Here is an 11,887-nt window from a genome sequence, read left to right as displayed (position 1 = left end):
GAGATGGAAATATGTTTCAGATACAGGTATTTTGATTGAAGTAAATGCTACATCATGAAGTATATGTAGCCATCTCTAGAAAACTATATAATAAAACTGGTTATTTTGGGTCCAGGAGAAACTGTCATTTTATATCACCCAGGAGTACTCCAGACACATCCTTGACTTGGAATATTTTTGTTTTTATTGACGAAATTCTGATGAAAGTGGCTCATTGACCTGATAGGGGCTTTATAGTATGAAAGTTTTATACCTGAAATAAAATATACATTGAGAATACTTACTAATAAATTTCTAGTCATTTTGAGTGGTCTGTAGGCCTAGGGAGAGCCTCAGTGAATCACAGAACTATCAGCTTTCCCTAAGTGCGGAAGTCCTAACTATTTAAAACACCAAAAGGTAAGTTCTGATTCTTTGTGCTAAAATAAGCTCCTGTCTTACTGAAGAGCCTTGGGAACTTAGGCTGAAATGGGAAGCTCAAGTGAATTGTATGTGCCTATTTTAATTAGCAAATTTGAAGAATTTCTGTGACTGGGGACACAGAATAATCCATGCCTTAAAGGTTACTGATTCTCCATTGTACTCCACCCCCTTCCCTTCAAAAGTACAAGTTTATATTTTCTAGTCTAAACTACTTAAATATCTCTGCACTGTCTGCTGAGTGTTCAGTGTGCTCCCTCATCAAGGCCTGGACTGAGCTCTGTCCTCTCCAGACCTCCAGCTTCAGAATACTTTATGCAGTTCTCTGTCCATCAAGAATTCTCTTCAGTCCATTTGTTTCCTTTCTAAGGTCATCTTTTAAAACTTGGCGCTGGCTTATCCTCTACCCCAGCTGTACCACTTAGAAATCATGCATTAGGGCCAAATATCGCAAACTTTGATGTGCATGAGAATCACCTGAGGCTCTTGATGAACTGCCCATCTGAGTAAATAGGTCTGGGTTGGAGTCCAGACCTCGTACAACTTTGTAGGTAACTTTCAATATTTTTTGTTCAAAATGTTTCTTAAAGCAAGTGTCAAGTGGTAATTCTTCTGGAGTATTTTAGTGTTCATACTGGGTTTGGTTTTAAAGAGAAATTAGAAGTACAGTAGACCTTTGAATAGTGCAGGTTCTCTTATACGTGAATCTTTTTCAGTAGTAAATACGAAGGGCCAACTGTAAACTATGCAGGCTTTTTACTAAGTAGGGGTCGTTGCCCCCAACCCTTGCCATCATTCAAGGGTCAACTAATTAGAACAGTGGTTCTCAAATGTGGGAATTAAATCACTTAGAGAACTCTAAAGGTAAATTTCTGACTTGGTAGATCTAGGATATAGGACCCAAGAATATGCATTTTGACAAGTTCACAGAAGATCTTGGCTTCACCTTGGCTACTGTACTGGGTGGACTTCGTTCTGTTGTTTTGCTATCTCTGTGGTACTCCAAACTACAACCTAATTTGATGCTCATGAAGTCAGGTCTGTGCATTTATCAGCATCAGGCAGTGGCTGTGTTTCACTGTAGGTAATTTGGGGAGGCCCTGGAGCTGGGCATTTAACCTGGTCAGTGCTCTTCTCACACAGTTAAGGCAAGCTTTGAATAGATTCTAGAAATAAAATTACCACAATTGTTTCCTATCTGTGAGAATTTACATTTGAAGGAATGAATTTAGTTGCAGATTCTGTAAGTGTTCTGTGCCTATTTGGTATAAGAAGTGAAAAAAACTTGTCATTGTTTTAAATTTGTGAGAACAAAACATCAGATTTGAAGCAGCAATGCAACATACTGCAAGAAGCACACAAAAACATCTTTGAAAGAAACATCAGTGAGATAAATTTATGGACTAGTCCCAGACATGCAAATGGCTGTGTATTTCTCAGTCTTTGGTTGACTATAAACTTAAAGTATGTGCTTAATCTGTTTATACCAGCCTCACTTTTTTTCATACCAAAATATTTAATACTTTGGAGTACTTCTAGTTTTTGTTTCTTGTTGCTGTTTTATTATAAAGCTATAGTGAATGTCTTTGTATATTTATCTTCCTGTACTTGTGTTTCCATAGAATAAATTTCTAGATGTAAAATTACTGTGTCAAAAGGATTAGGTGTAAAATAGTGCCAATCTGCCTTCAAAATATTATAGTAATTTCTACTCCAACTAGTAGTGTTAAGAGAAAGTTCCTGTTTAAGGAACTATCTCATAATGGTCTTTTTATTAACATCTACCCCAGCCTCTTGATACCGTAATTTTGCACAAAGTAGTTAACTTTTTTAAAAAAATTAAATTGTTTTAAATTGGATAATTTTCCTTCTCTACCTCTTAAAATTCTAGTCAAATGTACTGGAGGATTTCAGCTTACTGGTACAGAACTGAAATTATATTCAAGATAATACACTCCTGCCCAGTCTTATGCTGCTAAATCAAAAAAGGGAAGTTGAGTAGAAAAAGATACCCTCCAGCCCATTAGACCACTAGGTGCCAGAAAATTGTCATAACTATAAATCAATGACTAGAATGTGACTGCCTCCCATCTCAGAACAAGTTGCACAATTTGAAGCACAGCCTTGCACTTCCATGGTTCTAAATTATGGTCTCCTATCATTTATTGAAAAATATGAAGAAGTAAGCCTAACATGGTAATATTTATTGAGCACTTATGTATCAGGTGCTATTAACTTTTAGTGTAACAACCCTTTCTAACATACTGTTACGCACATGAGATGCACAGAGAATTTAAAGCACTTAGTCAATGCCATTGAAATCATTAGGAATGCCTCTAATGCTAGGGTTCTATGATTCTGAAAAGTGCAAGCTACTCTATGTTGAAACATTTTTTAATAGCCTGAAGATAATTGCAATCTTGTTGAAATATATAGTGGTGGGTGTGTGATGTTCATCGTCTTTTCTGTATGCATGAAGATGATCATGATTAAAAGTTCTACATTTTAAAGCAATTGCATGCTATTTATTTTGCTTTAACTGAGTTCTTTATCTCTGAAAACGTCTAAGTTAGATCTTTACAACATTGTTGGTCAATGAGCATTTGGGGAAACATGCCTTGGCCAGGCAAAGGTTAAAAAGCCAGGAGAACTCAAGGAAACATGCAGTTTACAACATGAACTTCAAACCTCGCACCCTCCTGATGAAGAAGGTCTTGTTCTCATTTTAGCCCTTTCTAGCTTGAGGAAGGAGGGAAGCAGGGAAGCAACAAGTAGAGATCTCAGTAGATGAGAACTATGGATATTATGAAGACAAAAGCTGCAAAGTAGAATGTGAGCTTCTTGAGGAGAAATCCTCCCCCTCCCTTCCTCTACTTGACGCAAGATACTACACACACAAAAAAAGTAGAGAACGGCAGAATGACAACAGAGACCTACCCCTTGGCAGGTAATCAAGTCGTAAATACAGCTGCATCTCATCATACCCCGTGACCTCACCCTAAAACTGCACTCCAACATCCTTTGAACTTTGGCAATTTAGTGCTCGCTTAGCGAGCCATGCTATGTCATAGAAATATGGGGAAGCCATTTTATGAGTACTTATGGCCTCAAAACTACCTTCCTCACCTAAGCCAAGAAGCAGAGAAGGCCTTGGTTTTATAGCAAAGGTGAATGTTCAATGTGCCTGACTCTAGGAGGAAAACTGGTCCAACAACAAATGCATCTATTTATATCCTATAATCTGCTGGGCCAGCAACATGCTAATAACCAGCTGGGCATAATGGAGAGGCCACAAGTGACTGCCAAAATGGGAAGATCCCAACACTAGTGGTCAGAGAAAATGATACACCTGAAAGCGCTGAGTAAGCCATAAAGTTCTATATGAAGTGTGCTTCCTGTGGTTATGAGCTGGTTTTACCACTTACTAGTTCATGTACTTGGACAAGTCAATCTGTGCCCTCTTAGAGCCTCAGTTTCTTCATCTATAAAATGGAAATAATAATTATCTTACAGGGCTCTTGGAATCTCAGATGAGATAATTTATGCAAAAACTCCTTGTAAGCTGGACAAATGTAAAGTATTATTACTCAAATTCTTTTTTACTTAAAAGCAAGAAGACTCAAGATTTACATATTCTGATAATTTTAGAAGCCAGGTGTAGAGGTAGAAAAGTAAAAGATAAGAGAGTCCTGGAACCATAAATCACCACCAGTGGCTTGGAGGACAGCTACCCACTACCAGGAACAAACACTTTGAACTTTATAGAGGAATAAATAAACTTTTGTTACATTTGGATCCTTACGTGAAATTGCCAATATTTGACTTTTTTAACCTATAAGAACAATAATTTCATGTGATTCAACCTATTAGATATTTTGATTTGTTTCAGCAGGTAGTGCAACCTTAATACACCATCTTAGAGGAAGTCTTTTTAAAAGCCACGTTTTCAAAGGCAGGCGAAGGGGAAATTGGGATTGTTGAGCCAATGGATTAGAGATAGTAAACTGCCTGCCTCTGATTGTAAAAATACTTGATTTGCTCCACAAAATGTTGGCCCACGTAGCTTTAAAAAGTTGAATTCATTGCTGAATCAAAAATATCTAATTGTCAAGAAGTCAAAAATATTTTTTGTTTGACATTTGTTTTTTTGACCTTAAGAGGCAACACAACAAAGAAAGAAAGAAAAAAAAAACCTAAAATAAAACTAAACAAGGCCAAAAGAATAAAACCCCTTTAAAAAACAAAAAATTAAGCAGTTTAGATCTTAAAAGAAATAGAAATTTATAGTTTTGGAGTGAGGAATTCTTTCTAAAATATAGGAAATTCAGAAAACAGAAAGGAAAAGATTGATAAAATTGACCACATGAAAACTTACATGGCAAAAATGGTGTAAGTCAAAATATGACAAGGAAATGGTTTCTTTAATACATAAAGAGACAAAATTGATAAGAAAAAGATAAAAATACAAATAACAATCCTAGGAGAGGGATACACAAATGATCAATAAATCAATAAAAAGAGGAGTTATATCCTACCAAATTACCAAAATTAAATAATAGTAATACCCAGTGTTCACTAGAGTGTAGGAAAACAGACATACATTGTAGGTGAGAATATAAACTGGTAGGAGTGTTTTGGAGGGCATTTTGCTAACAGCTATTAAAAGTAAAAATGCTAATCAAGCAATGATACTGCTGGTTTAATGTATAATCACAAATGTCACCAAGTTATAGATATAAGGATGTTCATTGTAACATTGTTCACAATAGTGAAACAAACCAGAAACAATCAGAATATCCCATAAATAGTGGCTAGTAAATAATCATGTCCAAAAACTGCAGCCATTAAGATACAGAAAAATCTCCAGGATATACTATTTAGTGGAAAAAGTAAAGTACAGAAAAGTGTGAAACCATTTGTGTAAAATTGTTTAAAGAATATGTATGTAATTTTTTTTTCTTTTTTTCCAGTGAACCCATATACAAGAAACTATCAACAGTTGACACCTTTGGAGAGAGGTATTAGAGATTTGGGGATCAGAGGGGAGGGATTTTGCTTTCCATTCCTTTCTGTATTTTGTTTTTTAAAAACCATGTGCCTGTGTTATTTTTCACATGTTTTTTAATTTTTTAATGTAAATTAAATGAAGCTGTAGTCCAAAACTACCACAACATATGTTTTATCTAGAGCTATGATAACTGGCTACTTATTTTGTTGTTAATTGGTTTAGTTTTTTCCCTGCAGAGATCATGAGGGCTATCTATATATATTTTGTTAGCAGCAGTGAAATCACCAAACCTTTTCAAATAAAGAACAAAGTAGGAAGTGTAAAGTATGAATGAACAAATGATTTGAGATTCATCAGTTCCCCACACATGTCCTCCTTTAGTCCCCAGTTACTAGTTTTTATGCTTTAGGCTGAGAAATCATCCTATGGTTTTGAAAGTATTAAGGTCTCATTCCATTTTATAGCAGAACTAGAACCTCAGAGGAGTTGCTGTGACAGAATTATAACTCCAGCTTCTACCTCTTTAATATATGGGAGAAACCTAATGTTTATGAAATGCTAGACAGGGGACCAAAGTGTTGTAGTAAATATAATTTAAGGCAAATGATCTGGTTTGATTTTAAATGATCTGTAATAATTTGCACCCAAGTACAAACAGATACTAAGATTCTGCTATTCATTCTCTACTTGTTCTAGATGCCTTTTTCTTTCTCATGGTCTTACTTAGAGCTTTTCTCCATCTCTCATCAGTTCTTAGGATTGAGTTTTCTTTACTCTTCCCAAATCACAGATGTTTTCCCACCCTGTGAAATGTAGTGGCTGGCTGGCCAGAGCATTACCGCAATTGTGTTCTTCTGGAGGAAATTCTTTTTTTAACTGCCAGGAATTTCAGGCTCAAACTGGGGAGAGTGTGGGGGATTTCTGGCATACCGCCAAGTAATTGCCTTCTTTTCCCTTTAGCCATCTGAAGGCGACTGGCTGGAGCCCAACGATAAAACCACAGCCTCCCAAGGCTGGAAGGGACAGACTTTCAGGAATCCTGGGGGGTTGAGACCAGTCATTTCCCTCCCTACAGACAGGATCTCTTTAAACCACAACCTAGCCCAACTTTAATGCCTTCCAAAAGGAGAAATCATATAAACTCTGTTGATCATTTATCCCAGTGTTAAAAACAGTATCATAAAATCTTTTCTTTCATCTAAACCAGAGTTCAGCAAACTTCTGCAAAGGATCAGTAAATATTTTAGGCTTAACAGACCACCGTATGCTTACTATCAAAACCAATTAACTCTGCCACTCTGCCATTGGAGTGCAAAAATAGCCAATGACAATATCTAAACAAATGAGCATGGCTATGTTCCAATAAAACTTTTTGGACATTGAAATTTGAATTTTGCATAATTTTTATATGTTATATGAAATAATTTTTTTTTCCCTAGCCATTTAAAAACAGAACAGCCATTCACAGCTGATGGTCCAAACAAAAGCAGGCAGCCAACTAGAGTTTGTTGACTCCTGACCTAAACCACTGGTTTTCAAACTGCTTTGGCAAGTCCTCCAAGCAGTGAAAGAGCTGACTGGACCCCAATCAGGCTTCCATTAGCCATTCCCCCTTTTTTCTGTTTTATATGTTGTTTTGTTTTATTTAAAGAAGGGGTTCCATAGCCAAAAGTTTAAAAAAATCACTGATCTAACTGAAAGCAGCTCTTTTGCTCCTCTCCTGTTCACCCACTTCTATCCCCATTTCTATCCCCTTCTAACCTTAAAAGAACCTAATTATAGGAAAGAGATCACTAAGCAATTGAAGCTAACTCCTGACTTATGCTCTCCTGAATGCACACCATGCCTTGTCTAACCTGTTGATTCTTTTCCTAGATAAAAAGAAATAAGAAAAGGTGGGTGGATATAGCTTAGTGATAGGGCACATGCTTAGCATACACAAGGTCCTGGATTTAACCTCCAGTAACTCCATTAAAAAAAAAAAAGAGAGAGAGAGAGAGAGTGAGAGATAAGTAAGAATGTTGAATTCAGCAGTTAAAGAATGATTAGTTTTCTACTCTCAATAGCCCCTTTAGCAATCCTAGAGGCAGGTCACGGGACAAGATAACATTTGAAGACAGTCAGCCAGTGTGCACGCAATGCAGAATGATACAGAACCCAAACTCCAGCCTTAATGATTCTGAGATTCTCCCCGTTCACCAACTCCTACTTTTTCTTTTTAAAAACTGTCATGGCTGAGCAGAATCTTCAGATATGCTCTCGGGACAGGAGTCCACCATCTCCCCAGATTGTCAGCTTTTCTGATTAAGACACCGTTCCCTTCTGCTGACACTTGCCTCTTGATTATTGGCTTTTGAGCCACAGGCAGTCAAACCTGAGTTTGGTAACTACCAGAATCTACCATTTGCAACCTCAACCCATTTTCTTTTGCTTTTCCCTCAGTGGAGATGGAGAATAGTTTGTTACCTAACTCATTTTAAGGGCCTCTCAAGAAATAATCAACAATTCAGTCTTAAATAAGCCTTGTCCTTTCATCTCCTTCATAAGTCAGTCATGTTTTGCCAACACTTTATTTTGTAGTTGTGACCTTTCTCTCCAAGTTCTTAAAGTCCTACAGAATTCCACAAAGTAAAACAATACATCACAGGGAAGAGCACCTTGCTTTGCGTCCCGGAATCTTTTCTGTATTATTCAGGAGCAACATGGCCCGAGGAGGAGTCCAAACTGGTGCTAGAAGGAAGTGGTAAGGCCAAGGAGACTGTGCTTGGAGTCTGGTCTGAGGACAAAAAGAGGAGTCCCTACATGGGAAAAAAGTTCCTGAGATCAGGGTCTAGGAAAATCTTGACTGCACAAGAAACAAAATGGGAAATAAGTAAAAGCAAGCAATTTAGAATAGGTGCCATAAGCAACACCAGGATGCCTCAAGATCATCTCCTATGCCTCCTTTATATACAAATAATACATGGTCATCATAGAATATATATGTTTACACACTAAAGAGAATTAAAATCACCCATAATCCTACCACTCAGAGATAGTAACTTAAAACTTTGGTGTGTGTCCTTCCAGAAGTTTTTCTGTAAACATACATATGTATAAATTTTATATACTCAAGGGGGGTTCGTAAAGCTCAGTGGTAGAGCACAAACTTTGCATGTACAATGTCCTGGGTTCAATTTCCAGTACCTCCATTAAAATAAACAATAATAAATAGATAAACCTAATTACTGCCCTCTTCAAAACAACCTAAAATTTTGTATACTCAGTATTGCCACTTAGATGCCTCATGGGCAACTCAAATTCATCAGGTGCCAAAAAAAATTTCTTCATCTGCTCTAAACCTGATTTATTCACACCCCCTGCCCATTTCACAGCCTTGGAGTTCCTGACCCTGCATCTCCCTCACAACCATCCAATGCCTTACCAATTCTTGTTAGTTCTCCTCTTCCAGAAGTCAGAATAGTCACACTCTGACCCATTCTTCCTAAAACCTACATCTGATTCTTAAGCAAATATAAAACAAGTTTATTTCAAAGAGAGCCTTTACATTTGCATAACTAAAAACTAGGCTCCCCAGTGCAGATTGGACAGTGTCTCTGCCAGGTAGTATCTCCTACCTGCTAGACATCTGCAAGTTGTCATTGTCAGCGAAACCAACAAAGGCTGGTGTGAAGCCTTTTTGAACTAAGGCCTGAAACAGACAGAAAGACATCCATAATAGAAAGAGCCTCTCTGGATTGTTGAAGAGACTCTGGGTGGAGAGTTAGTTGCCCTGGAGAATAAGGCCAGAAATCTGCCAGTTATCCAATCTCCTGTGTCAACAGCTGTGCAAGTTGATCACTGCTGCTCATCTCCTAATTTAACAACTCATACGCAGAGTTAAGAGAAATCTTTGGGATTCCAAAAAGCACTGTCATCACCTATAGCACTCACTTCAATAATATATTGCCCTTGCAAGCTACCAAATACCTGAAGATCAGTTATGCATTCATTCAGCAGCTATCTATTAAGCACTGTGCTCCAGGCATCATATCAGATGCTGGGGATATCACAGGGAATGAGAAAACCAGAGTCTCTGTTTTCATGGAGCATAAGGGAGAAAGCAAGCAGTAAGCAGGTAAATTACAAGATGCAAGCAATGATGTAATAGGAAAGTACAGAACTCCAGGAAACACAAAGAGAATTTCCAGCTTAGAGGTCACGGAATCTCTCCTTGAGAGTAACTTTTTTTTTTTAAACAGTAAGTATGTATTCTTGCTCATGCGTCTATGGGTCAGCTGAACATTCCTCTGCTCCTAGCTTGGCTCACTTGTGTGTCAGTGATTAGCTCCGGGTTGGGTAGGCACTCTACAGAACTTGGCTGGGTGCTAGCACACCTCTGAGGGTTGGTCAGTTTTAGGCTATTCCAGAATGGTGTTTGCCAGGTCACCTGGTCTATCTTCCATGAATGTTGTCTCTCATCAACCAGCAGGCTATGGTAATGGCATGATCCAAGCTTGCGGGCTCTTGAGGAGACAATAACTTTTAAATTGACATCTAAAGAAATAGGCGTTAGTCACATGACAGATGAGGTAACAGAAGGCAAGCAGTCTAGGTAGAGAGAAGGTAGCCTGGTGGAAAGGATGCAGAGAAGCTGCCAGAGGAGGAGAGGGAGGTCAGCAGTCGGAAGGGGATTTTTATTGTTGACATTTTTGTTTACACGATGGCAGAGAAAACACATAAGGGTAAAATTTAAACAGTTGGTGAATATGAGCAAAGGGTATATGGAAAAAGTTATCCCCTCCAAAGAAAAGTGATCATGTTAGTCCTGGGGTAGTAACTCTGATGGCTTCCCAAGACACAAAAATGAAAACGCACTAGAGCTGACAAAGTCCCTGAGAGGCGGACCCTGCTTATCTCTCAGGCCCTATTTCCTTTCATTCTGTTCTTTGATCACAGCCTTCCAGCCATGTAGATCCCTGAGTGCCTTAAGCTCATTCCTGCTTCAGTGCCCTAGGACTTCTGGTTCTCTCTTCTGAAGCACTGCCTCCAACTCACCAGGCTAATTCCTCATTCAGACTGTAGTACGAACGTAAATACCTATTCAAAGAGCCTCCCCCAACCACCTGTCTAACATTTCTCTCATCCTTCTACCCAAAACTTTTCAGAATCTCAGTTATTTACTTATTCGTCTATGTCTGCCTCCTCCAGGAGACTGTAAATTCCCCGAGAGCAAGATCTATTTCACCTTTGCACAACCCTGTCTCCTGCACCTAATTCAGTGTAAGAGGACGTGTTCAATAAATAGTTTTTGAATAAATAAATGAACAAAGAAGGAGATTGTGGCCAGAGAGCACATTAGCGAAGCAAAAGGAGCAGTGGATGATGACAAGGTCCGGGTGTAAAAGTGGGTGAGTCCCTGCGGTGCGTCGGAAGCAGCTCTTCAAATGATAAATGAAGAGAGTAGATGTCTATGAAGTACGGAACAATTATACTGCATAGGAGGAGAAGACAGTTTCTATTGTTTCCCTATTGCCCTCCCTTCCTTGGAAGCTGGCAAAGGAGCTGCCAGGGATTAAGGCATTCAATTCTACTCACCTTTAAAACGCTTTTGAATCTTTGCTGCAATCCTAGAGTATAGAAGCTGGAAAACTGCCCAAAAGAGTCAAAGTCCTGACTTTGATTCATAAATATGTTTAAAAAAATAAAAAGAAAAGAAAAAGAAAGAAAGAAAAGAAACAGAGAAATTGTGGCTATGACCTAACCACAGTCAAGAAACCTCTGACTTCCATTGCTTTGGTATTAGTGGAAGCCTTTTATCTTCAGAACTTTGTACTTGTGCTGCCAAGCGGAGGAAGGGAAAATGCAGAGAGCTCTGTCTGCATAATCACCCCCCTGCTGGCCCTCCCCAGGTTCAGAGCTCCTGAAGGCTCACCCCCTGGTTCTCAGAGGCCCCAGGCTAGCATGAGAAATCAGTGGGAAAATGTTCCTTTAGATGTCAAATCCACAGCTTCTACCAGAAAACAAGGACAGATGAATAAAGCCTCAGGCAAGGACAGGCAGGCCCTTAATGTTGCTTATGTGAACATTCTGAAAGTTTCCTCATAACTGTTTAGCCTGGAGTTCCTAACCACATGCTAATATGTTCTTCCCTAAAACACAGATTATGAAATTAAGGAATCCTTTCCAAGGGCACCTCACCCTCATCCTCATGGCCTCTATTTCTTGGTATGACCACTTTTAAGGAGGAATAATTTAGACTAAAGTGTATTTTACAACATGTGTCTCCCTCCAAAAAATTACCTTTTCTCCCATTTTCTATCAGAATTTTTTAAATAAAAGTTTTAATTTTTGAATAATTTTAGATCTATAGAAAATTTGCAATGATACTACAGAGTGCCCAGAGACTCCCTCATCCATCTTATGTTATCATCTTATGTTACTGTAGTACGTTTGTCACAACTAAGGAACCAGCACTGA

This window comes from Vicugna pacos, chromosome 5, assembly GCF_048564905.1.
Source record: "Vicugna pacos chromosome 5, VicPac4, whole genome shotgun sequence".
Classification (NCBI taxonomy): domain Eukaryota; kingdom Metazoa; phylum Chordata; class Mammalia; order Artiodactyla; family Camelidae; genus Vicugna; species Vicugna pacos.
Note: the sequence above shows the minus strand (reverse complement) of the source record.